At 45.1% G+C, this 23,269-nt stretch overlaps 1 non-coding gene and 1 pseudogene across 1 annotated transcript; one reads left to right on the top strand and one right to left on the bottom strand.

The window, feature by feature from the left end:
* Positions 1-4,804: 4,804 nt before the first annotated feature.
* Positions 4,805-9,755, bottom strand: LOC130859246 (oligosaccharyltransferase complex subunit OSTC-like; annotated as a pseudogene).
* Positions 9,756-16,369: 6,614 nt separating this feature from the next.
* Positions 16,370-16,441, top strand: TRNAE-UUC (transfer RNA glutamic acid (anticodon UUC)). Its single transcript has one exon. It is a non-coding gene; the product is annotated as a tRNA-Glu (tRNA).
* Positions 16,442-23,269: the final 6,828 nt, after the last annotated feature.

Raw genomic sequence — 23,269 nt, 5'->3', positions numbered from 1 at the left:
TGAAGCCCACACGCCTAAAGCCCGTGCTCCACAATAAGAGAAACCACTACAATGAGGAGCCTGTGCACCACAATGGAGAGTAGCCCCTGCTCTCAGCAATGAGAGAAAGCCTGTGTGCAGCAATGAAGACCCAAGGCAGCCAATAAATAAATTAATTAATTAATTAATTAAATTAAATACTTAAGGTAAAAAAGCTGAAGAAGAGAATTGATGTGTTAGTCCATTTGGGCTGCTGTAACAAACACTATAGACTGGGTGGATTAAAAACAACAAGCATTTATATCTCATAGTTCTGGAAGCAGAAAGTCTAAGATCATGGTGCTGGCAGACTTGGTGTCTGATGAGAAGCCTATCCTAATTCATAAATGGCTGTCCTCTCACTTAACCTCACACAGTGGAAGAGGTAAGGGAGCTCTCTGAGGTCTCTTTTATAAAGGCACTAATCCCATTTATGAAGGCTCCACCCTCATGACCTAACCACCCCGCCAAATGCCCCACCTCCTAATATCATCACAGGTTTCAACACATGACTTGGGATGGGACACAAACATTCAGTCTATAGCATGTCGCACGGTGTTAATATTTACATTGAGATGATGGGTATATGGAAGTCTTTTTGTTTGTAAAATGATTTTTAAGTTTGTAATGGCTGCACAGTAGTCTATCATACGGTTGAAGAGTTTTTTTTAACTGTTTTTTTTTAATTAATTTTTAACGTTGAGATGTAATAGACACATTACGTTGTGTAAGTTTAAGGTGTACAACCTGAGATTGTACTTTTATATATGTTGAAAAGATTTTTTATAATAAAAAGTATAAAATATAGACTATTTTATCACAACAACTTACAGAATCAAACCCCTGTTTCGTGCCCTTGACGGTGACTGAATTCTGCACTAAGGTTCTTAATCCTGATCATCAAACCAGGGGTCAGGTCTCGGATATAATGGGGAGGTGATGGAGAGGGGCCAGTGGAAAAGGACCCCTATAAGCTTTGACCAGGGGTTGTAGCATAGCTCTCAGCTCATCTGCCTGGTCAGAAGTGGCAGGAGCTTGTCTCCCAGGGCACATGCAGCCTCCTTCACTCCAGCTCCTGCTGGCTTTTAGGGCTGTCATTTCCTCCTGGGCGTGCTATGTTGCTGCATGAGCAGTTCGGGGCCTGCAGGAGGGAAAGCAGGACACAGATCATATGCCACTGTAACTACCAAGTAAAGTTCTGGTGATTCCAGCTCCAGATGGCTCTTGCTGCCGTCACCCCCAGCCTTCTACAGCGTCCCATCAGTGTACTGACTGTCATCCTGCGCTGACTCACTCACAGACTTGTACTCAAGAGTAATCCTCTGCCCGTCTCCTCTCCCCCGGGGGCAAGGGAAAGGCCTCTACTTAGAAGAGTCAATGCAGGTGTGATGCTCATTCTCTTCCTAGCTCTGGCCCTTGCCACCTTCCCATTTCAAGTTAGTCTACGATCTTTAGCCTTAACCTACTGTTGGGAAGGAGATGATTCTTTGCTAGTTTCTTATCTCCTCTTTCTGGCTGAAATGCAGTCTCTTCTAGAAAACCATCTTTTTCCTCCTGCTTTAAAACATACTGGTTATTTTATTTTCCTTTAAGTCCTAAGTATATGTAAGTGCATTTTCCTGATGCCGGGCCATTCCTGGTCCTTTCTCGGTCCCCGCTGCAGCACCCAGCCCTCTGGAGTGGAAAAAGGCCTTCCCTTGTAGAGGTGGTGCCTAGAGAGTGCTCTTGCCGAGAACCTGCCCAAGCTGTTGCCAACACATGTTATAAGGAAGACTGCTCTCACAGAAACAAAAAATAAATTTGAAAAATCCTAATTATACTTTATGAGACTCAATATATGATATTCCTACACTTTAAATAGGTTCTCTCATTTTCCTTTTTTCCTTCCTAGTGGTTTCCATCTCTGTCTCAATTATAGTAAGTTCGTGAGAACTTACATCCTTTCATTTTTCAGATTTCTGCTCATTTTTAGTGAATAATAAGGGTACTGACACTACACAAACCAGGCTGGTGTGACATCACACAACAGCTCAGACATTTCACTTCTCAGTGGGTATGTGAAAGTCCAAATTCAGTCTACAAAAGGAGATTGGAGAAGGTCAATGGATGAAGTTGTAAGCCGTTCAAAGCCAAATATACAAAAGTTGAAAATGTTGCCCCATTTTCAGCCCAGCTGAAATGTAATCTCCTTGCAGGCAGTAATGTTGTCCATTTTGTATAGAGCAGTATCCCAGTGCCTAGAACAGGGCCTGCCACATGGTAGATTAGCTTAATACTTACTGGATGTGTGCACGGTCTGTGCTTTGGAACTCTTGTAGCCACTTTTCACATGCTACCATTTCTATTGCTATCATGTCATCATAATTCAAGATGGAAAGTTTCTCGGAAGCAGAAGTAAATCTTTCTGTCTCATAACACCTACATCACCCATAATTAGGATTCAATAACTGTCTATTGAACAGATAGAAATATGTTCTATTGGGAGCTAGCTAGTGATTAAATAATTTAAAAACAAAATCCCACATAGGTCATGAGAAAAGCCACGGGCCGTGCTGTAGAAATGAATGATTGCTGGAGCCCCAGAAGTTTCTAATGTACTGTGTGGCAAGGAAGTAAATTTCCTACCCCAGAAATCTGGAGAAAGAATTCACTTGAGGATTTAAGTCTCAGAAAAAAAGACTGAGGGAACGAAGCAGAGAAAGGGAGGTCTTTTCCAGGGCTGATAGATTAAGGGTATTTAGATCCCACTTAAGAAAGGAACCAGATGCCAGCCAGGTTTGTGCTTCGGTTTAACCACATTCCCTGCAAAACTTGCTTATGGGAAGATCAGAAGCTCTGGCGATCATTACTGAAGAGGATTCAGAGAAATTATCGCCTACTCCCGGTTGAAGAGAGAACAAGTCCTGGTCTTTTTTTGGTGTCAACCTCTACTGAAATGTGCTGTTGTCAAATCAAAAAGGGGACAGATCTGGAATTTTACAACTCTGATGAAAGTGAAATAAAAGGAAATCTGTATCATCTTGATCAAAGTGTGTGCCACCTGAGTCGGCTCCCTGTCTCGTCCCTTGGCCTTGGTGACTCTCCTGTGCTGGGGGTTAAGGATTTGTTAAGGAAGATGGGTTTTGATTAAGTGTCACATTTAGTGTGATGTGCCATGCTCTTTATCACTGCAAGGGAAGGTTGGGGGCCAGGAGGAGCTTTATAGCTAGTTCCCAATATAAATTAGGAATCTTGGGGAATGGGTGCTTTGCAGTTGGCCTTGATCTTTCTATGGCCCTCTGAATGTGTGTATGTGAGGGTGTGCATATAAGTGTGTGTGTGTGTGTGTGTGTTTGGAGAGATGGCAGAAGAGTCAGTTTCCAGGTGCCTGCACTAATGGGCTGGTTACCCCTCTTGGATTTTGACTTGCAATTGTAACACGAGGCTCCAGCTCTAAATGTGTCCATATTCTTGATGTACCGGGCAAAGGTCTCTGTGCCTTTTACTCTTCTGGAATTTCAGGGTTGCTTAGGGAAATCTCAAAGCCTTCACTCATCCCTCTTGGGGACCACAGCATGAATTTGAAGATGGAGAAGCAGGAGGAAGCATTCCAAGTGCCGCATGCCATTTCTAACCAGAGGTCGGGGTAATGGTTCCCCCAATTTCACCTAAAGAAAGGAGAGTAAGCAGAGCCAAAGGTGCCTCCCTCCAAATCTAAGATGTGCAACACACCTTCAGATTCTGATTCTGGCTTAGTATGGAGCAGTGAGAACACAAGGAAAATGGGGGCAGAGAAAAACCCCAGACTGATGGAGGCTGCTCATCAAGAAGGGGAAAACAGGTAGTAGGGATCTAGGAAAATATCCCAGAAGGGACCACTCCCACCCCAAAGGCACCCCAGCACCAGATTCATCTTCCTAAAATATTACTGGCATCAAGTACCTTCCCGGCTCAAAACTCTTTTCATAGTCCTTCCTTTCCCTCCCGTTGTCTATGAAAGAAAATCCACAGCTCTTATTCTGGTATCTGATGCCACACACCCTGAGCACCACCAGACTGGTCTACTTACTGCCCCCCAAGTGCAAGTGGGGCTGGAAGAGTGTGGCTAGGAGATAGTGTTAGAAAGCCCCTGCTTCCTCCTCACTTTCTAGGTGGCTGTGTAGGCCATATGGCTCTGGAAGAGTGTCTGTGGACAAAGGAAATGTAAGAAAATCTGTAATGTCAAATATTGAACAGAAAGGCCTTCCGTGTTTGTTGCTGTCAGTTCTGCATTAAGGAAGAAGACAGCAAAGCAATGGAGAGGTTTTCATTGTTGGCTTCAAAAGTAATTTTTTTTAACTAGAAAAAAATATTTATTTCTGCTCCTTTCTTACTGTTGAGGACACAGTCTGAAATACATATCTGAAATAATGTGCTGTCACACACTGTTCAAAGGCAAAGCACCATCAGTAGCGCTGATCGGCCATCCAGGGTTCTCAGCATACGGGATCTTGCTTCCTGATTTTACATTAATTTCTGAAAATCAGAAGTGTCATCTCCAAAAAAATGTTAAGGGGGTTGTAAGAAAGATTGTTGCATTTAGTAGTATAGTTGTAGAAATGGAGCATATTTTCTTTAAGAAACAAAAAACTAAGAACATGCCACTTAACATCATCAGTACGTCACCATAGGTCAGCAGGACAAAAATACTGTGATAAGCTTATCTCTTCCATACGCAGAAGGCATTCTAGTCCAAGCTTTATACGCTTCCTATCTTTTCACAGATGCTTCTTCTGCTGCTGCTTTTCATTCTTTCCCACATTTCATGTTAGAGGACTGATACAGCCTTTAAAACTTCATTAACAAGAGCAAATCCCTTATCCACTGTTTTCTTCTCAAAAGGCACACTAACGTTCAGATAGCCCGGCAGTTTTATTCTCATGAATACTCTAGCCATGAAAAAACTCAATAGGACAAAAATCCAATGAACAGAACAAGAAATCTATTGAGTTTTGGAATGTTTGCTGTCCTGAATCAGCCCGGGATTATGAAACCTAAACCTCGGATTGTAAACAGGAAGCTGGCTGCGGTCCCACATAGTATGTTGGCCATTTTCTCCGCAGGCCAAGAACGCTGCAGGCCTCCGAGGCCCATGTTCATCAGTCACGGAGCCAACACTGGGAGGTTCCACAGTGACATCATCAGTTATTCCTCCGGTGATAAGAAGTAAGACGAAACCACTGGAGCGCAGGCCATCACCAGGCACCCAGGGCGGCTTCTTCCGATCAGGTTGGGACATCGGAGCACTAAGCATGGGACTCAGGACAAAGTCTCCGTGTTTTTGGCAGCTGAAGCAGCTCTCAAACCCTACACTCGACCAGAAATCAGCTAAGATAACTTTTAAAAGATGTTACAATTATACAAGTATTAACTGGCAATTGCTTCTTGATAACAAATACATTCATGAAATTGCAAGCACCCCTGTGCTTCTTTATACAGTCACTGGCTGTCTCTGTGACCCATCGCTGACTCACCAGTTCCCCTGTCGTTTGGCTGGGATTCTCATCACAGACACTGCACCAAGGCTTATTTTTTTTCTTCTCTTTTTTCTTTTTTAAAAAAAAATTTATTTATTTATTTATGTATTTTTATTTTACTGGCTGCATTGTGTCTTCATTGCTGCACACAGGCTTTCTCTAGTTGCAGAGAGCGGGGGCTACTCTTCATGGTGATGCTCAGGCTTCTCACTACAGTGGCTTCTCTTGTTGCAGAGCACAGTCTCTAGGCTTCAGTAGTTGCGGCACATGGGCTCAGGAGTTGTGGCTCGCAGACTGTAGAGCACAGCCTCAGTAGTTGTGGTGCACGGGCTTAGTTGCTCCATGGCATGTGGGATCTTCCTGGAGCAGGGATCGAACTCGTGTCCCCTGCATTGCCAGGCAGATTCTTAACCACTGCACCACTAAGGAAGCCCCCGAGGCTTTCTAATACCATCTCCTAGCGACACTCTTCCAGCCCCACTTGCACTTGGAGGTAATCTGGCGTTGTGATGGAATCTGGAGTGGAGTCCCTGAGTCTTCACTTCCTTCTTCTACTCTTTGGGCAGCTCAGCCCGTTTGTGCCTCAATTCACACGTCTATAAATGGCGTTTATCCTAACATAGCCCTGCAACTCACTCGAGATAACCCACGCAAAACACAGGGCTGGGGCCTGGCACACCGTCAACCCACGCAAGTGCTCAACGCTGTAATTGGCCTCCCGCCCGGGGTTCATGCCTCCTGTTACAGCTTTCTTCCTCTTTCTGCTGGAACCACTCAGACTTCACAGCCCCTGCTCTCTCTATCACGTTCATGCCCACCGCATGAGTGCTGAAGTTTCCCAGGCTCTCTCAGCCCACACTTCCTATGTGGCCTCTTCGCAACCATAGCAGTGGCTTCAATCCTCTCCCTCCCTGTATATATTGGTGGCCACCACCTGATTTCTCTATCCCAGCCCCTCGCCTGCCCTCCAGACTGGGGTATCCACGTGGACAGAGCACCTGTAGGTACCAGAGGTCTCACAGTCCATTCAATCCAAACCTGTCTCAGGCTGCCCTCGCCTCCAACCTCCCACCCCCACCTTCTCCAATCCCTGACTGTCTTTTCCACCCCCTCTCTCCCGTCCTGTCATTCATTCCTGTAATCTTCAACACTCTGGAGCATTCATAAGGTTGAGAAAGATCTTTACAAAGTGGTCCCTACTCTCAGGGATCTCCCAGGTCAGGGGCAGATAATTACAATTCAAAGAGGAAAGAGGTTTAACAAAAGGAAGCAAAGGACTTAGGAGAGAGGGTAGGAGGGGGCCTATCTAGCCTCAGGGGTCAGGGCCAACTTCTCTTAAGAGGGCATTTTCAGCAGGAACAGACTTGAATAAATTGTCATCTAGGAGCAGGGAAAGGGTGTGATGGGAGGCCTCTTAATCCATTGCTTAGTACCTAAGGGAAGAAATAAGACCTCCAGGCCTGAGACAGTCGCGCCTGTAGAGACTCTGTCCTACCTTGGAACAAGCATTTATTATTATTATTATTATTGTTACTGTTATGATTATTTATTATTATTTTGGCCGCACCTCCACAGCATGTGGGATCTTAGTTCCCAGACCAGGGATAGAACCCATGGCCCCTGCAGTGGAAGTACATGCGAGTCCTAATCACTGGACCGCCAGGGAAGTCCTGGAACAGGCATTTAAGTGCACGTTTATCTCACAGGAAACAATTAAATTGTTGTTTCTGAGAGGTCTCATCATTTTGCTTTTAAAAATTATATAGCTATCAAAAAAAGAATTGAATATATATAAGCTATGAATTTCTCTCAAAGGTTAGTCAGAAACTCTCAAATATGAGACAAATTTAGCCTACAAATTGATCTCAAATTTAATGACATTTTTATGAAGTCAAAGGTAATGATTGAAGGAACTGACATAATTTACATTTTGTAGCCACTGCAATAAAAATCTCTAAATTTTAATTTTGCACTTTTCTTCTCATCTTTTTGAGCCCATGCCTTCCCCACCCCTGCACCTCCAGGTGTCAAGTGTGTTAGTAGCACCTTGGCACACCTGTAGCCCTGGCGATCAACTTAGGGAATTCACTGGGTCATCAGAGCCAAGCCCACCTCAGCCAGGATGGAGAGGACAGTGGGCTTTACGCTCTCCCCCGGAGGCGACGGTTTTCAGTGCTGATTCCATTCCATCCAGATTGGTGACATCGGGCACCTAGACACAGACTTGCAGGGGTGTAGGGGACCCAAGATTAGCAGAGGGAAGCACCTTCTAAAACTGAGTCACAAGGCTGACTTTTAAAACACTCCCTCCTTTACCAAAGTAATATAGGCTCATTAAATAAAATTGGATAACAAGGGAAAGTACATTAAAGAAATTATATTCCACATAGATCTGTTAGCCAAACGCAAGCATTGCTCATTTTTTTTTTTATCTTCTGGTGATTTTCTCTGCATAGAGTTGTTCCTCTCTCTCTCTCTCTCTCTTTTTTTTTTAATGTAGTTGTCATTGTACTATTTCATATCCTGCTTTTCCTACTTACTGTATTGTGTTTCCTTCTGTCATTACTCACTTCAGTTTACTGTAACAAGTCCATAAAATGTCATCATGGGATTCATCACAGTTTTCTTAACCATTGCCCTATAGTTGAACATTTAGATTGCTTTCAATGTTTTGCTATTATACTTTTTTGTTGTTATTTTCAATGATATTGCAGTTTAAACCTTTTTTTGACACAGGACAATTTCTTAAGACAGAGTCTCAGAAGTGGAATTATTGATTTAACAGATACGAATATTTCTAAGCGTTCAAGTCCATCTTGTTGAATTGCTCCCTAGAGAGGGCTGTGCGAATGTTCACTGCCTCTAGCAATACGTGAAAATTCTAGCTTCCTGATGGCTTCAACTGCATGGCCATTATGACTTTTTTTTCTTTTTCTGCTAACTTAGTAGGTAGAGAGTGAGGTTATTTCTTATGTAAACTTTATAGTGTGGTTTATCATACATTCAGAGACGTATACAACTCACGAGTGAATGTTCACCAAATGAACACCTCTGAGTAGCTAGCACACCGATCACGAAACTGAACATTAGCAGAAGCCCAGAAGCCCCTGCTGGACCCACGGTCACCCTCCTCCACCCCACCCAAGGGTAACTGCCATCCTCACTTCTCACACCATAGGTTAGTTTTGGAACGTGGCCTTATTAAGAATTTTCATTTCCTTGACGACCAGAGGAGCTAACCATTTTTCCACGTATTAGTCGATGAATTGTAGTTCCTCTTTTGTAAATTGTCTTTTCAAGTTCTTTGTTCAGGAAATGGTTGACTCTTAAGCAATCTCCTAATTTGAGTTTGGCTAAAGTTGGACTGTAGTCATCATGACATTGTTCAAAAAAGGAGAAGTGTGTGTATGTGTGTGTGTTTACGCTGCCATGATCTCACTCTGGCAATACTCTTCTTATTTGTTTATGTTTCTTTACTGCAAAGCGAGATGGCGCCTCCTTAGGCAACACCTGGCAGGGGTAACTTTTTGGTGACAGAGCTGAGCCTAAATAGACTGCTGTTCTTTCGGTGTCTGTGAGAATTACAGAAATAGGTCACTGAACCTTTTTAAAAATAGAAGTGACACATTTGGGGGAAGCATTTTTTCTGCTGAGATAGCACACAGTACAAGATGAAATGATCTCTAGAGGATAGATGAATTTAGACATTAGATATTAAAAATAAATATTCTTAATGGCAGTAACTCACAGGAAATATAGTGTCTTTCATAAGAAAGGTCTCTAAACATTGTTACCCGACCAGCTTACATAAAGTTTTCCCACTTCGGTTCCAGTGTGGGTTCTTCCGAGGCGCAAGCAAGTAGCTTGCTAACCCCTGTCCAGCCACACCTGGCAACAGCTGTAGATGGAGAGAGGGGCCACGTCATCAGTTGTGGTCCGTGTTTGTTCCGTCGCCAAAGCCAAGATCTCCTGTCCCACTGGGTTTGTTTTCTCCCCTCTTAAATATTACACAACCAGCTGTTCACCCTTGCGTAGCTCTCCACACTGCAAAACAGGCAGGGACAAGGCCATCTCTTCACCAGGAGAACGAGATGGTACAGCTCCGTTCCGGGCCCTCCAAGGGCTTGACTGATTTGTGGAGGGCCAGCCCCGGTGTCTCCGCCCACAGGCTCCCCAAGAGCTGTCTGTAGGGGCCCCAGGCCTGCCCTGCGGGGGGCCCTTTTCTGCCTGCTCCTGAGACATCCTCAGAAAGCTCTCTCTGGCTGTTGCCCCAGCCCCTGCCTGTCCTCACACACCCCCCCATCCTGCTGCCTTTCAGGAGCTCCGCGCGCCTCAGAGGCAGACATGTATGTCTTCTCCAGGGATTCCCAAGGTGCTGCCCACACCACCGTGCTTGGGCTCCACTCATGAGAGGGGCAGGATCTGTTGGCTGGAAAAGCAGGGCCTGGAGTCACTACGGGAAAGACACTTCAGTTCAGCCCCCAAAATGGCAAGGAGGATACACGAGGAGGTTGGCTACCCCAGGAGTTGGGGGGGTGCACGGCGGCAAGGGAGGAGGATGCAGAGCTGGAACGGGGACACCTGTGTTTCAGGAAAGTCTGGCCGCAGGGAGAGAGAAACAGGGTAAGCGAGCAGTGGCTGTGGGGGGTTGGGGAGCAGGAGGGGACAGAAAGACAGCTGTGAGGAATTTCTCAGAAGCAGAACACAGGCAGGACCTGATGACTTTGACATGGGCACCGAGGAAAGTGGAAGAGTCAAGGATGCCAATGCCGTCCTTTCTAGTGAGAACGTGATTCTTTTATACAACACGGATCCGCTCATGTACCAAGTGCATGTTGAGTGCCTCCCTGTGTCAGACACTGTTGCAGACTCTGGGAATGACATGTTTCTGCCCAAATCACATTTTCACTCTGTTGTGTTGGGGTCGGCAGTGCAGACAACAAACAAGTAAGCAAGTAAAAAAGACGATTCCCCGTGGTGATGGTTGCTCTTGGAAGATAATTTGGGCTGGGGGAATTGTGTGATCAGGCAGGACTTTTCTGAGGAAGTGATATTCCAGCTGATACCTGGATGATATGAAGCAGCCAGTCAGGAGAAGACCCTGACTGGCAAGAACATTCTAGGTAGTCAAAATGCCTCTGCAAAAGGCCACAAGATAGGCATGACCTTGGCACGTTTCAGGAACAGAGAGAAGACCACTGCTGCATGACAAGAGTTTTGCAAAACAAAGTTGTTTTCTCACCCATTTGCTGAGCTGTCCCTGGACCCACACTGCCTCGGGGTTTCATCTTTGCTTTCTAGACACTTCAGACCTCTTCTAGACCCTTCCCACATCTCTTTTCTCCTTCTCTCCAGACCAGCTCCACTAGGAAGGGAGACCAGTAGCCATAAGATCCAATCTGGGGCTGAGGAAGGAGCTAGAACCAGTTCAGTCCTTCCAGAGCCAAAAGGGGAGAGGGCCCTGGGGCCAGCATGGCTCCTTTTTTTCAAGTGGTTCTTAACCATTTTTGAACTAAGAACCCCTTTATCAATCTGATATAAGCTGTGAAAAATACACACATACGTAATTCTGTACATAATTTCAGGGGGTCTAGGGACCCTTAGGAAAGCTCATCATGGACCTCTTCTAGGGTCTCTACTTTGGCAGTTCTTTTTTAAGCAAACCATGTCCATTTTCTCATTAAGGCTGCATCGCTTCCATGAGAGGGAGGATACATGGGAAAATCAGCCTATTACTACAAATTCTTTTGACCATCATATCTTACAGACAGACAAATTCATACATGATAAGATGTAACCATGATGATAGTAAAAATGCATTTATACAGTGTTTTTTACTTTGCACACACATTTCCACTTATATCATTTTATCCCACTGACATCCTTGGCACACTGGTAGGGAAGGCACTGTTGTCCCATTTTACAGATGAGAATACTGAGGAGTAGGAGGCTAAGCAACATGCTTATGATAACAGTGCCAGCTGACAGTGGCTTTGGGCAGGAACCAAGTTCTTCTCACTCCCAGGCCCAGGCTCCCAGGGAAGCACGGGTCAGGGCAGGGGCCATCCTGACCTCTCTGCCCACTGCCTCACCCCAGGGCCTGGAGACACAGAGAAGACAATCTCTACGCACACACACTCTTGGCCCACATGGCCTTCCTGCTAGGAAACAGAGATATGGAGGAAGTGATATGTTCTAACAAGGGGAAAGCAGCACTGAGCTTCTTTTCTTGAAGCACCAAGCTTCAGCCTTGGCTACAGAAGTCAAAGTTGTGTGGATGGAGGGGAACTTCCCACTAGAGGCCTCCTCTTGGCCAATGAAACCTAACCAGTCATTTCCCTTTTCTTCTGAAGACTTAACAGCATTTCCTCCTACAAGTCCCGCAGAAATGAGTCTAGAGGAGCGCCACCTAGTGGCCGAGACCATAAGGATGTCCCCATTACCCCCACACCCACCGCCACTGCCACCGCCACTGCCACCCCGGCCCCAGCACCTCTCCAAGGGGCCACTGTGTCTATCAGAAAAGTGGACCCACACCTCTTACCATCCACCAGGATAAACGCCAAATGGACCAGAAATCTAAATGTAAAAGATGAAACCACACAAGTATTCGCAGAAAACACAGTGAACTTATTTATACCCTGGGTGTGGGAAATGTCTGTCTCTGACTCAGACCCCATGCAATTCCAGGGCAGCTCTGGGTACCTGCTCCTCCAGCTGAGCGAGAAAACGTGAAGCAGGTTTCTGTCCCACGTAGCACCCACCCCTCCCAATGAGAGCTAAGCCACTGTCCCCAACCAAGGTTCCTTGGGTAAAGGAGGGATGTGGAATTTCTGAGAGAGAAAGATGAAAAGCTGATCAGACTGGCTAGGCTCATGGACCCTATCTTCTTGGCAGAAGGGGAAAGAGGTCTCACCATGGTGACTCACGAAAGGGAGACACAATGCCGACATGCACGGAAACCCAGACCAAGCCTAGCCCAACTCCCAAATAAATGCTCTCTAATGAAAACTAAAATATCCAGATACAAAAAAGAAAATATTAACAAATTCAACATTTGTAAAAAAAAAGCTGCTGCATGGCAAAAAAAGCAAACTGAGAGAAAATCTTTGTAACATTTATCATAGATACAGGCTAGTCTGTAATGTTAGGAATATAAGGAACATTTAAATATTGAGAAAAAAAGGCTAAGACTTGATAGAAAATTGGGCAAAAAGTGTGGATAGACATTTACACACATACAAAATATGTAAATGGACCTTAAAATATGAAAAGATGTTCAGCTTCACTCATGATAATGTAGATGCATATCTGAACTACATTAAGATACCAGTCTTTATCAAATGTCAAAAATTCAAAAGTTTGGTAATACACTCTGTTGATGAGGCTGTGAAAAAAAGCGGATTCTCATAATCACTGATGGGACTGCAAAATAGTACAGCTCTTATGGAGGAAAACTGGAATATCTAGAAGACTACATATGCATTTACCCTTTGACCCAGCAATCCTAATTCCAGGAATTCACCCTGAAAGTACACTCCCACAAATATAAAACAATATATTTATAAGGTTATTCACTGAGACATTATATATAATAACAAAATATTAGAAACTACTTAAATGCTTATCCATTAGGATACTAACTGAATAAACTATGATGAGTTCACACAATGGAGCAATATAAAGCCGGAAAAGAGAAATATTTCTATGAATTAACATGTGGTGACTTCTAAGAAATATTAAGTAAAAAAATCAAGGTGCTAGAGAGTGGATATAGTATGTTACTTTTGGTATAAGAAAAAGAAACACAGTGAGTGTAAATCAGAAACTAATAGGACTTTCTAGGTGGCGCAGTGGTTAGGAATCCACCTGCCAATGCAGGGGACACAGGTTTGAGCCCTGCTCTGGGAGGATCCCACGTGCCATGGAGCAACTAAGCCCGTGTACCACACACCACAATAAAGAGTAGCCCCCGCTCTCAGCAACTAAAGCCTGTGTGCAGCAATGAAGACCCAATGCAGCCAAGAAATAAATAAATAAACTTGAAAAAAAAAGGGAAAAAAAAGAAACTAATAAAAATAGTTGTTTATAGTGGTTGGATAGGAATGGAGTGGAATGAATAAAAATGGGAGGAAGACTTCCAAGTATACTTTTTAATATAGAGAGTTTTGACTTTTGAACCATGTAAAAGTTTTATATATTAAAAAATATAAAATTTTAAGAGATTTGAAGAAGCAAATCCTGAAACTAAATGCAAATAGAAACAAAGAAGCCTAACCACATATCAAGTCAGTAATGGAACCTCCCTCCCCCTCAAACACACACAGAGTTAATTTCAATGCTTTGTGAATACTATACTCTGTATACCTTCAGTGGGATACATTCTAAGAACAAATAGAACCACAAAGTCTTGAATTTTTCTTAGAAGTCTTCTTCTTAGAAATGGTATTGGGGTAGTAACTCTGAAACTATTTTGAATATGTTGTAGGACAGAGCAAATTATTACGTATACTGCTGTTGCAGGGTTCTCACTGCGGAGGAAGAAAGACACAAATATGGAAAGGGAAAGTGAGGAAGAACCCCACGGAGTTGGATTTAAATGGGAGGAAATGCATTTTAGAAAAAATGCATTTCCTACTTCTGTCCACTAAAAGATCTATAAGCAATGTTATCCCAGTAACAGTGAGCAAACCTAGGGACCAGAGCCTGGTTTCTGAAAGCCATTCTCCACTAAAAAAAAAACCTTGGAGAGAGGGCTGATTCCAGGTCTGGAGCAGGGAAAATACAAAGTGAGCCAGAAAGTAAGAAAGTGCTCAAAGAACTGATGGAAATATGTCAGGATACAGACCTCAGCTTGAAGGAACTTCTACTAATTTGGGACAGTTTGGCTATCAAAAAGATGTTATGATAGTCGATTATATCACTCAGGCGGCAAGCCTCTGAAGATTAATTTCCAAGATCACTCCTGTGGGCCTCTCCATATGGCCACCTCAACACCTACCCACCCACCCACACACACAGACACACACACACACACACACACACACACACACACACACAGCAACTAACTTCCCCCAGGGCAAGTGATGCAAACAGAGAGAGCTCCCAAAATGAAAACCACAGTCTTTCAATAACCTAATTTCAGAAGGGACATTCCATATCTCCTGCCATAGTCTAGTCTCTAAGGTGAGCCGCTAAGTCCAGCTCACGTTCAAGGGGAGGGGGACACACAGGATGTGAACACCAGGAGGTAGCGACCGCTGGGAGCCATCTTAGAGCCTGCGCATCACACCAAGTAATCAAACATAAGAAAATCACCAATAATGGGACAAACTGACATCATATGCCTCCTGATACAATACAGCAGGCGATACACAATGACACCTATGAAAAACACAAGGGAAAAACAGAGAAATCCAGAATGTGGGATGCTCTACAAGAAAATTTTCTGGACTCCAAAATGTCAGTATCATGAAGAAAAAAAAAGTCAGTTTTAGGTTAAAGAAGACCAAAGAGAAAAGATAACTCAATTAGATCCTGGATCAAAAAACAAAAATAGCTATAAAAGGACATTCCGGAACCAATTAGGGAATTTGAGTATAGACTCTATATTAACCATTAAGTGTATATTAATTCGTTGGGTGTGATAATGATATTGTGACTATGGAAGAGAATCTTTCTCCTTAACAGAAGCATGCCAAAATATTTAGGAGTCTGCAAATTATTTTCAAATAGTTTAGCAAAAAAGCCAAAATACACAAAAAACCCTAAACCCCTAATATGTAAATACATATATGAGTGTATATGTATGTTTGCAAATATGAAGGGTACACTCATGTTCACTGTCCTACTCTTTCAACTCTTCTCCAGGTTAAAAATTTTCCAAATAAAAGGTTATGGGGGTGGGAGACAGCGTGGGGGGGGAGGAGTGGTTAGCAGGAACTCAAGGCAAATCTCCATGAAGACCCTCGGTATCTGCTAGGCTGTCATGAGGATTCCAAGGAACCCATAAGCACTTTAAAGGTCTCTTGGTGGTGCGCCGTGCACGTGTTGGGGGTTCTTCGAGTGAATCCTCACTCCATCATGTGGGTAAAAATGTGGACTGGGGAGTCAGACCGCCTTGCTCTAATCCCTGTTCTGTCCCTTCCTGGCTGTGTAACTTGGGGCAAGTTACTAAAGCTCTCTGACCCTCGGTTTTCTCATTTGTGAAAAGAGAGATCATGCCTAGCCTGCAGGGGTACTCAGTACATAATACTTCTTAGTCCCACCTCCCAAACTGTCAAATCACTCATTCCTGCATGCATTCAATACCATCTCTTGTTATTCCCTGCCGTGGGCAAGGCTCACAAATATGACTCCAGCTACTTTAGGGAACTCATGATCAAATGGTGGCGGTTAGGGCGGGGCAGGGGACACAAATACTAAAAGATAAGTGTGACAGGAGCCCAAAAACTTCATGGTAGGCGGGGTGAGGGGGTGCTCTGGAACGGTGAGCTTGGTGGCCTGCATGGGTAATGAGGAAGGAGAGAGACCTGCACGGAAGGCCCTCAGGGGCAAAGGGTGAAGAGACTGGGACAGAGTGGGCAGGGCCAGGTCAGGAAATGAGCTGTGGGGCCTTGTGAGCCATGTGGGCCCCGCTCTAGAATGATGAGGTGCCCCTAAAGGATGTGTTGCCAAAGATCTTTTATCATCATTGACCACAGCAGGCCTTGATGTTCGGTTCAGAAAGTATATTCAGCAGAGCTCCTCTGTATTATATTCGTTTAAAAAACACTCGCAGAGGGATATTAGTTTAAAAAACACTATATAGAAAAGAAATAAGATAAAATAAAAATATAAAATGCTTGAATTTGAATTCCCTGATGGTCCAGTGGTTAGGACTTGGCACTTTCACTGCCAGGGCCCAGGTTCAATCCCTGGTCGGGGAACTACGATCCCGAAAGCCACAGGGATTGGGGGGGCATGGGGGACACTTGAACTGACAAACAGAAGGAAGATACAGACCCTAACCTTTTCCCTGTTGCCCTTCTCCCAGCCCTCTTCCCAGAAGGGGAAGGGAGAAAGTGATAGAAAGGGATTGCCAAAGAGTAAAGTTTACCTGTTACCTTGTCTGCCACCATCCCCTTATCCAGTCTCTGTCCCCAAGCACCTAAGACTGTTAGGTCCACCCAGCACCCAGCACCCAGGATGGCAGGGATTTCTACTTTCTAAATCCCACATTTCTGTAATGCATTAATATACCCCCTCACTGGGGGAAGCACGGAGAACCCCATCCTGAGCCAGCGCCCCAGAGCTGAGAGCTCCTGGTCTCCTGTCCCAGCGGGCGGGTGCCTGGGCCCTGCTGCCAGCCCGGGCAGAGCGGTGGGGCCCGGGGAGCGCTCAGCCCCGCTGAGGGCGTACGCGGGGAAGGAAGCGTCTTGCCTAATTCCAAATCATTTTTCTAAGAACAAAAACTATGTACAAATGAATATTTCCATCTTTATTTCAAATTCTAGGTTTCAACTGCAATATTAATGCTACTCCACAGTGTAATTTACTTGTAATAATATATCATTATTTCCATTTTACAGTTCTCTTCTTAAAGTAGTAAAGCAAATGTTTAAAACAGCACCAATCCCCAGCCCCACAATTCTCCATTCAGGCTCAGAATTTGTGCTCTCCTTTCAGAATTGCACATAATTGAAAACAATGAAAACCCCCGATGTGCTAAATGCTCTAGTCATTAAAGCATTTTTTTATTTTAGAATAAAAGACCGTTCTCGTGGCTGTGGTTATTATTTATTTATTTATTTTTAGAAGCCCCACACAAGCTGCTTCCTGTTCCCAGACTGACATCTGCTGGGGATGTCAGGCTGACCTGCTTCCCAGGCGGGCCCGCAGCCGGCTGCCACTCAGCCCACCCTGGGGGGGCAGGGGGCTGACCCCAGGGGGCCAGGGCCGTAGAGGCAGGCCAGGGCCAGGGGGCCTCTGCTCAGGACTGCTTTCCCCTCAGCTGAGATCTAAGCCCAGCAACGGGTCCCGGGGTCCCAGTTTCTCTCCTGCTTCTAGCAGCAGGGTTAAGTCCCAGAACGGCACGGTCTCGCATAGGGTCCCTGGTGTTCGTAGCTCCGGCAAGGGGCTGATGGGCAGGACAGAGTTTGGGGGCAGAAATAGGCAGGCAGGCAGGATGGGAGTCCTCTGTGTGACTTTGTAGAGGCAAGCCCTGTTTTCTTGCTTTCTCCAGGATGTCTCCATGTGCATCTTTCTTTTTAAATTAATTAATTAATTGGCTGTGTTGGGTCTTCGTTGCTGCACATGGGCTTTCTCTAGTTGCAGCGAGGGGGGCTACTCTTCATTATGGTGCGCAGGCTCCTCACTGCAGAGGCTTCTCTTGTTTTGGAGCACGGGCTCTGGGCACGCCAGCTACAGTAGTTGCAGCACATGGGCTCAATAGTCATGGCTCGCGGGATCTAGAGGGCAGGCTTAATAGTTTTGGTATATGGGCTTAGTTGCTCCGTGGCATGTGGGATCTTCCTGGAGCAGGGATCGAACCCGTTTACCCTGCATCGGCAGGTGGATTCTTTTCTTTTTTCTTTTAATTAATTAATTTATTTATTTCTTGGCTGTGTTGGGTCTTTTTTGCTGTGCGCAGGCTTTCTTTAGTTGCACTGAGCAGGGCTACTCTTCATTGTGGTGTGCAGGCTTCTCATTGCAGTGGCTTCTCTTGTTGTGGAGCACAGGCTCTAGGTGCGTGGGCTTCAGTATTTGCAGCACATGGGCTCAATAGTTGTGGCTCACGGGCTCTAAGGCATAGGCTTAATAGTTGTGGCACACAGGTTTAGTTGCTCTGCGGCATGTGGGATCTTCCTGGAGCAGGGATGGGACCCATGTCCCCTGAATTGGCAGGTGGATTCTTAACCACTGTGCCACCAAGGAAGTCCCTCCATGTGCACCTTTTTTTTTTTTTTTTTTTTTTTTTTGGTATTGGTTCTTTTTCCTTTGGTAGAACAGCTCTCTGCTTTGGCAACCCTGGGCATCAGATCCTCTAGGGGAGGGTCTCCATCTTTCACCAATTAGATCCCAATTCCACTGGCTTCAGGATTAACAACCAAGGACCAAGTTTCCTTTTCCACCTAGAATGAGGGCCCCTTTGCTTATTTCCCAATTTGTAAGCAGACTCTGTCTCCTCCCTGATATAAACCACGGTGGGGGGGTGGAGATGAGGACATGAGGGGTTGGGGGAGTGGAGTGTTCTTTTCTCTCTCCTGGAGATGTCCTCCAGCCCCAGGGCCCTGTTACACAAAAGGATGGCATTCACAACTGCATCTCTGGCTCCCAGCTCTGGCTTCCTGTCCCATGAAGGACATTTTCTGTAAGATGCACTTAGCCCCCTCAAAGTCAGCACCCTGCGGAGCCAGCCCACAACACACTCTTCTACATACCCGGGCCCTGTCCCAGTACCTCCAGTGGGTCTGCACTCCTACCCCTTTGAACCCTCTTGTCCTCCCATAGCTGTTCCACATCTGTCCCTTCATGACCACCAACCTTTCCCTCCTGACCAATTTCTCCCACTTCAGCCAAACTGTTCACCCCATCCCCAGATGAAACTCTCAAAGGCACCCCCAAACCTACTTAAATATCATTAATGGAACCTCATCATCCACAGAAAAAGCCCAAGCCCTTGGCCTGAACTTCAGAGAGCATGGCCCAGCCCAGACGCAGCCAGGGTTTCCCAAGGCTAGGAACCTGCCCTGAGCATCGGCAAATCCATGGGATGATTTTAGGTGGAATGAGGAGGGAGCATTAAAAAATGAAATGACTGGGACTTCCCTGGCTGTCCAGTGGTTAAGACGTCACCTTCCAATGCAGGGAGTGCCAGTTCAATCCCTGGCCGGGGAGATAAGATCCCACATGCTTCGAGGTCAAAAAACAAAAACATAAAACAGAAGCAATATTGTAAACAAATTCAATAAAGTCCTTTAAAAATGGTCCATATCAGAAAAAGAAAAGAAAAGAAAAGATAAAGAAACGACAAAGTGATTCTACTTTTTAGTCTTTCAGTTATCAATGTCAAGAGAAAGTTGACTTTTTAAAAAATTAACTTAACTTTACAATAGTTTCGACTTTCCAGAAAAGATGCACGAATATCACTTAGAGTTTCTGTGTGCCCTACACCCAGTTCCCGGCATTGTTAACATTGCCAGGGGAGGTTGTGAACACCTGCGGCAGGGAGGGTGAGCTGGACTTTGAATCACATGGTTTCCTTTGCAATGAACATATTTTCTGTTACCTTCCATTTCCAGCAAGTGATACTATTCACCCACATTCTAAAATGCAAAAAACTCTGAAAAATGAAGCTTGTTTTTTTTTGTAAGTTTGGAGCCAAAGTTGATTTGAGGCATGCTATATATAGTCTTTATCTTAGTGTAAATATTCATACATTTCGCTGCAGAAATATTCATTGATTCTTTTGCCCCCTGGTGGGGTGTTAACTAATGTTGAGTATACGCATTATATCACCTTTCTGAATCTGAAAAAAATATCTGAATTTCAAAACACATCTGGCATTTTGAGCTTTCCGTTTATGGTTGTGACATAAAGTTTCTTCGAAAAACAAATTCAAGTTAAAAGAGCAAGTCATTTAAAGAAAAACAGTAAGTAAACTGTAAGTACAGATGACCTGTATTTTAAAGTTTCTCTTTCACTCTTTCCCGCTCTTCATATAAACACACAACTAGCACCAAAAACAAGACAAAGAATCTGCAAGGCCTTCAAGACCCAGACCAAACCCCTCCGCTGGTATTCAAGTGCGCTCTGTGCCCTCCCCACCCCCGCCCATACCTTAGACACCTCAGTTCCCCCAACACACCAGTCATGCTTTCACGCAATCAGCTCCATCTCCCTGAAATGCCTTCCACCGCTGGCAAACTCCTGGCCCTCCCTTCAACCTCAGGTTGGATTGCACGTCTACGGAAAGCCTTCCTTGGTTGCGCCCAGTCTTGCCCTATGCGGTCTCAGGGTACACTGCACAGTGTCATTGGTAAGGAAGTGGTTTGACCCCTAGCTCTGCCCCCTTTTAGGTGGCTGATTTGGGTCACTTAATTATACTCACTGAACTTAATCAGTGAGAATAGGAATGATAGCTACTATCTATTGAACTTCTGCACTGTTCTCAGTGCTTCACATATATAAACTCGTTTCATCTTCACAAGCCTGAGAAGTAGAAGCTGTTTTGATCCCCAACTAACACATGAAGAAACTGAGGCCCAGCGAGGTTAAGTTCCTTTTCCCAAGGTCACAGGAAGCAAGGTTTCTTCCTCCATCCCTCTCACTCCTCACCATGGAGCAGCTGGGACAGTACCTGAATAACGGGGTTACTGGGAGAATAAAATGAGATGATCTCTGCCACTCATACTCCAGACACGGCAGGCTCTTATTTGCTTCCCAGGGGAGCTCAGCGAGGGGCCTACGAGTCCCTGCTCCTGCCCCTGCTCCTCTTTGCTTTATCATCTCCTCATTGGAATCTTCTGGCCTAAGCTCAGTCTGGGTGGGGCCTGCCCACAGCTTCACACTGTAATCAGTGTTTACAATGTTGGCCGCTCCCTCTGAGCTCAGCAGAAAGACATGTGCCGGACTCACATTTGTCTTTCATCTAGCACCCTGCACAGGGTCCAAACCAAAAGAGTTTGGTAAACATGCAAAGAATAAATGATGTATGGATGTATGGATGTATGGATGGGTGGATAAAATAACAAGAAGTGGACACATTTTTGTCTTTAGAATATTCAACATATTTGACATACCGTGACTAAAGCAGAGTGAAAAATAACATTATCCAGATAACATTCTTCCAACCAGACGTTCAGAGACTGAAGAAGAAAGGAAAAAAAAAACAAACAAAAAAACAACCCTTCACACTGCATTGCACTCTGTGTCTGCATTTCTAGTAAAATAATGTGGTAGTGATATTCAACCCTCAGGATTCTCACTTGAGATGGGAAGCCAGGAAGAGAACAACCGGCATTCGTGATAAACTTAAGACATATGAACTGGCATTGAAGAAATGTGATGGTATAATAACACTTGTAAGCGAATGTGAGGCAGAACCATAAGTGGCAGCAAACAGCGGCAGTGGGTCAGCAGGTGCTGAAAGGTGCCGGGCCACACGGGACCAGAAGGGATCGTCACCACACTTCAGCACTGGGAAAGGAGCTCCTTACGGAAAAACTACATAGAGGACCAGATATGACCCAAAACAGACAGTTTATATTTCAATGATGACAAAAGGATGAAATGTCATTGACATTTAATTTATTAGACTACTGTCCCTCTTTTTTTCTTCTCTTCTAAATTTGGCAGAGGAAGGATAACGCATTCATTGATGAGCGCAGTTTTTAAAAGTGTCTAGTTATGGATAAGAGGAAATTATTTTTCCAGGGAGTGCAGAAGAACCCAGAGTCTGGAAATGGTACCCTCGGGTACTGATGTTTAATTTATAAGCTATGTATCTCCTCGCTTACACCTGGCAGAAACAATTAGCACTTGGTAATTTGTTGATCTTATCCAGGCCCTAGGATCTGTTATCATAGCCGCCTCCACTATAAATGCTATGTGAAAAAAACAATGTAGAAATGGCCTGCTGTGAAATCATGCCCATTTAGCCAGGTTTGAGTTTATTTTAGCTTGGTGGAGTTTTTGCATTTTGCGTCACTTCTAAATCAGTACGTTAATTCTCCAAGGGATTGTAAGATGCTTTCAGAGCCCTGTGGGGATCAGCATCCTTTTCAAAGTGCTATCTGCGCCTCAGAAAGTACCAGTGGAAACAAAAGCGAAAGGGCGCCGAAGATGCAGACTTGTAAGAAAGTTTTCAAAAAGCCACCAAGAACAGCAACCTTCCCCAACTCGCCCTCTGCAGCCCAAGGACTCAGTACCTCCAGATCAACTGGGACTCCCCCAGCTGCACCCTCCCTCCCCTTCTGCACCTACGCTCCAGAATGGCCCACAGCGTCCGGAGATGAAAGCCTTCCCTACGGTCTGTGGCCGTCTGCAGACTGTGAGCCCTGAGGCCATCCCGTGGCACTTCCTGGGCACCCGGCAGGGTCCTCAATAGGCCACGTGGGAAGCTGCTGGCAGACTTTGCCTGAAATGTTCCGAAGTTCAAACAGGTGTGATGGCGCGAAAAGTATTTTCGGATATGAACGTCTTCATCCCATCTCCCCCAGTTTCATACGTTCCTCTTCATTTAAGCAAATGAGGGGTACAGTGCTCAATGCCTTAAAGGAGGCTTCTGTTAGGATAGAAAACAAAACAGCCAGCCTTTCTGGCTTTTGTAATTTAAAACTTAAATCCTTAGGAGAATTCAGCCGATTTTCAAGCAAAGACTGGTTGACTAGAGAGGGATCTCCCCAGCCGGGGAAGTATTTGAGCTCAGGAAGGAGAGGAGGAAGGGAAGAGGGAAGGATCAAGGAAGGGATGGGGGAGAAGGAGGCATGGGGCAAGGAAAGGGGGAGTCAGGAAGAGAAGGTGGGAGGGAGGGATCCTGTGTCTGCCTGTGGTGCAACAGAGCCAAGGGAGGTGGCAAAGGAAAAGGTCAACACAGCTCGGAGACCAGAGTTTGCAGCTCAGAGGCTTTCAGGAGCCTGGAGAAGGGGAGACACAAGCCTGAGGTGAGAGGAGTGATGCAGACAGGGGAGCTGGAGAAAGTGCCTCCTGCCTACAGGACGGGATTCCTTTGCTCTGAGTGTCACAAAAGGACCAGCCCAGAACTAAGAACTGGC

Source organism: Hippopotamus amphibius, chromosome 8 (genome assembly GCF_030028045.1).
Source record: "Hippopotamus amphibius kiboko isolate mHipAmp2 chromosome 8, mHipAmp2.hap2, whole genome shotgun sequence".
Classification (NCBI taxonomy): domain Eukaryota; kingdom Metazoa; phylum Chordata; class Mammalia; order Artiodactyla; family Hippopotamidae; genus Hippopotamus; species Hippopotamus amphibius.
Note: the sequence above shows the minus strand (reverse complement) of the source record. Positions and strands in the feature narration are given on the sequence as shown.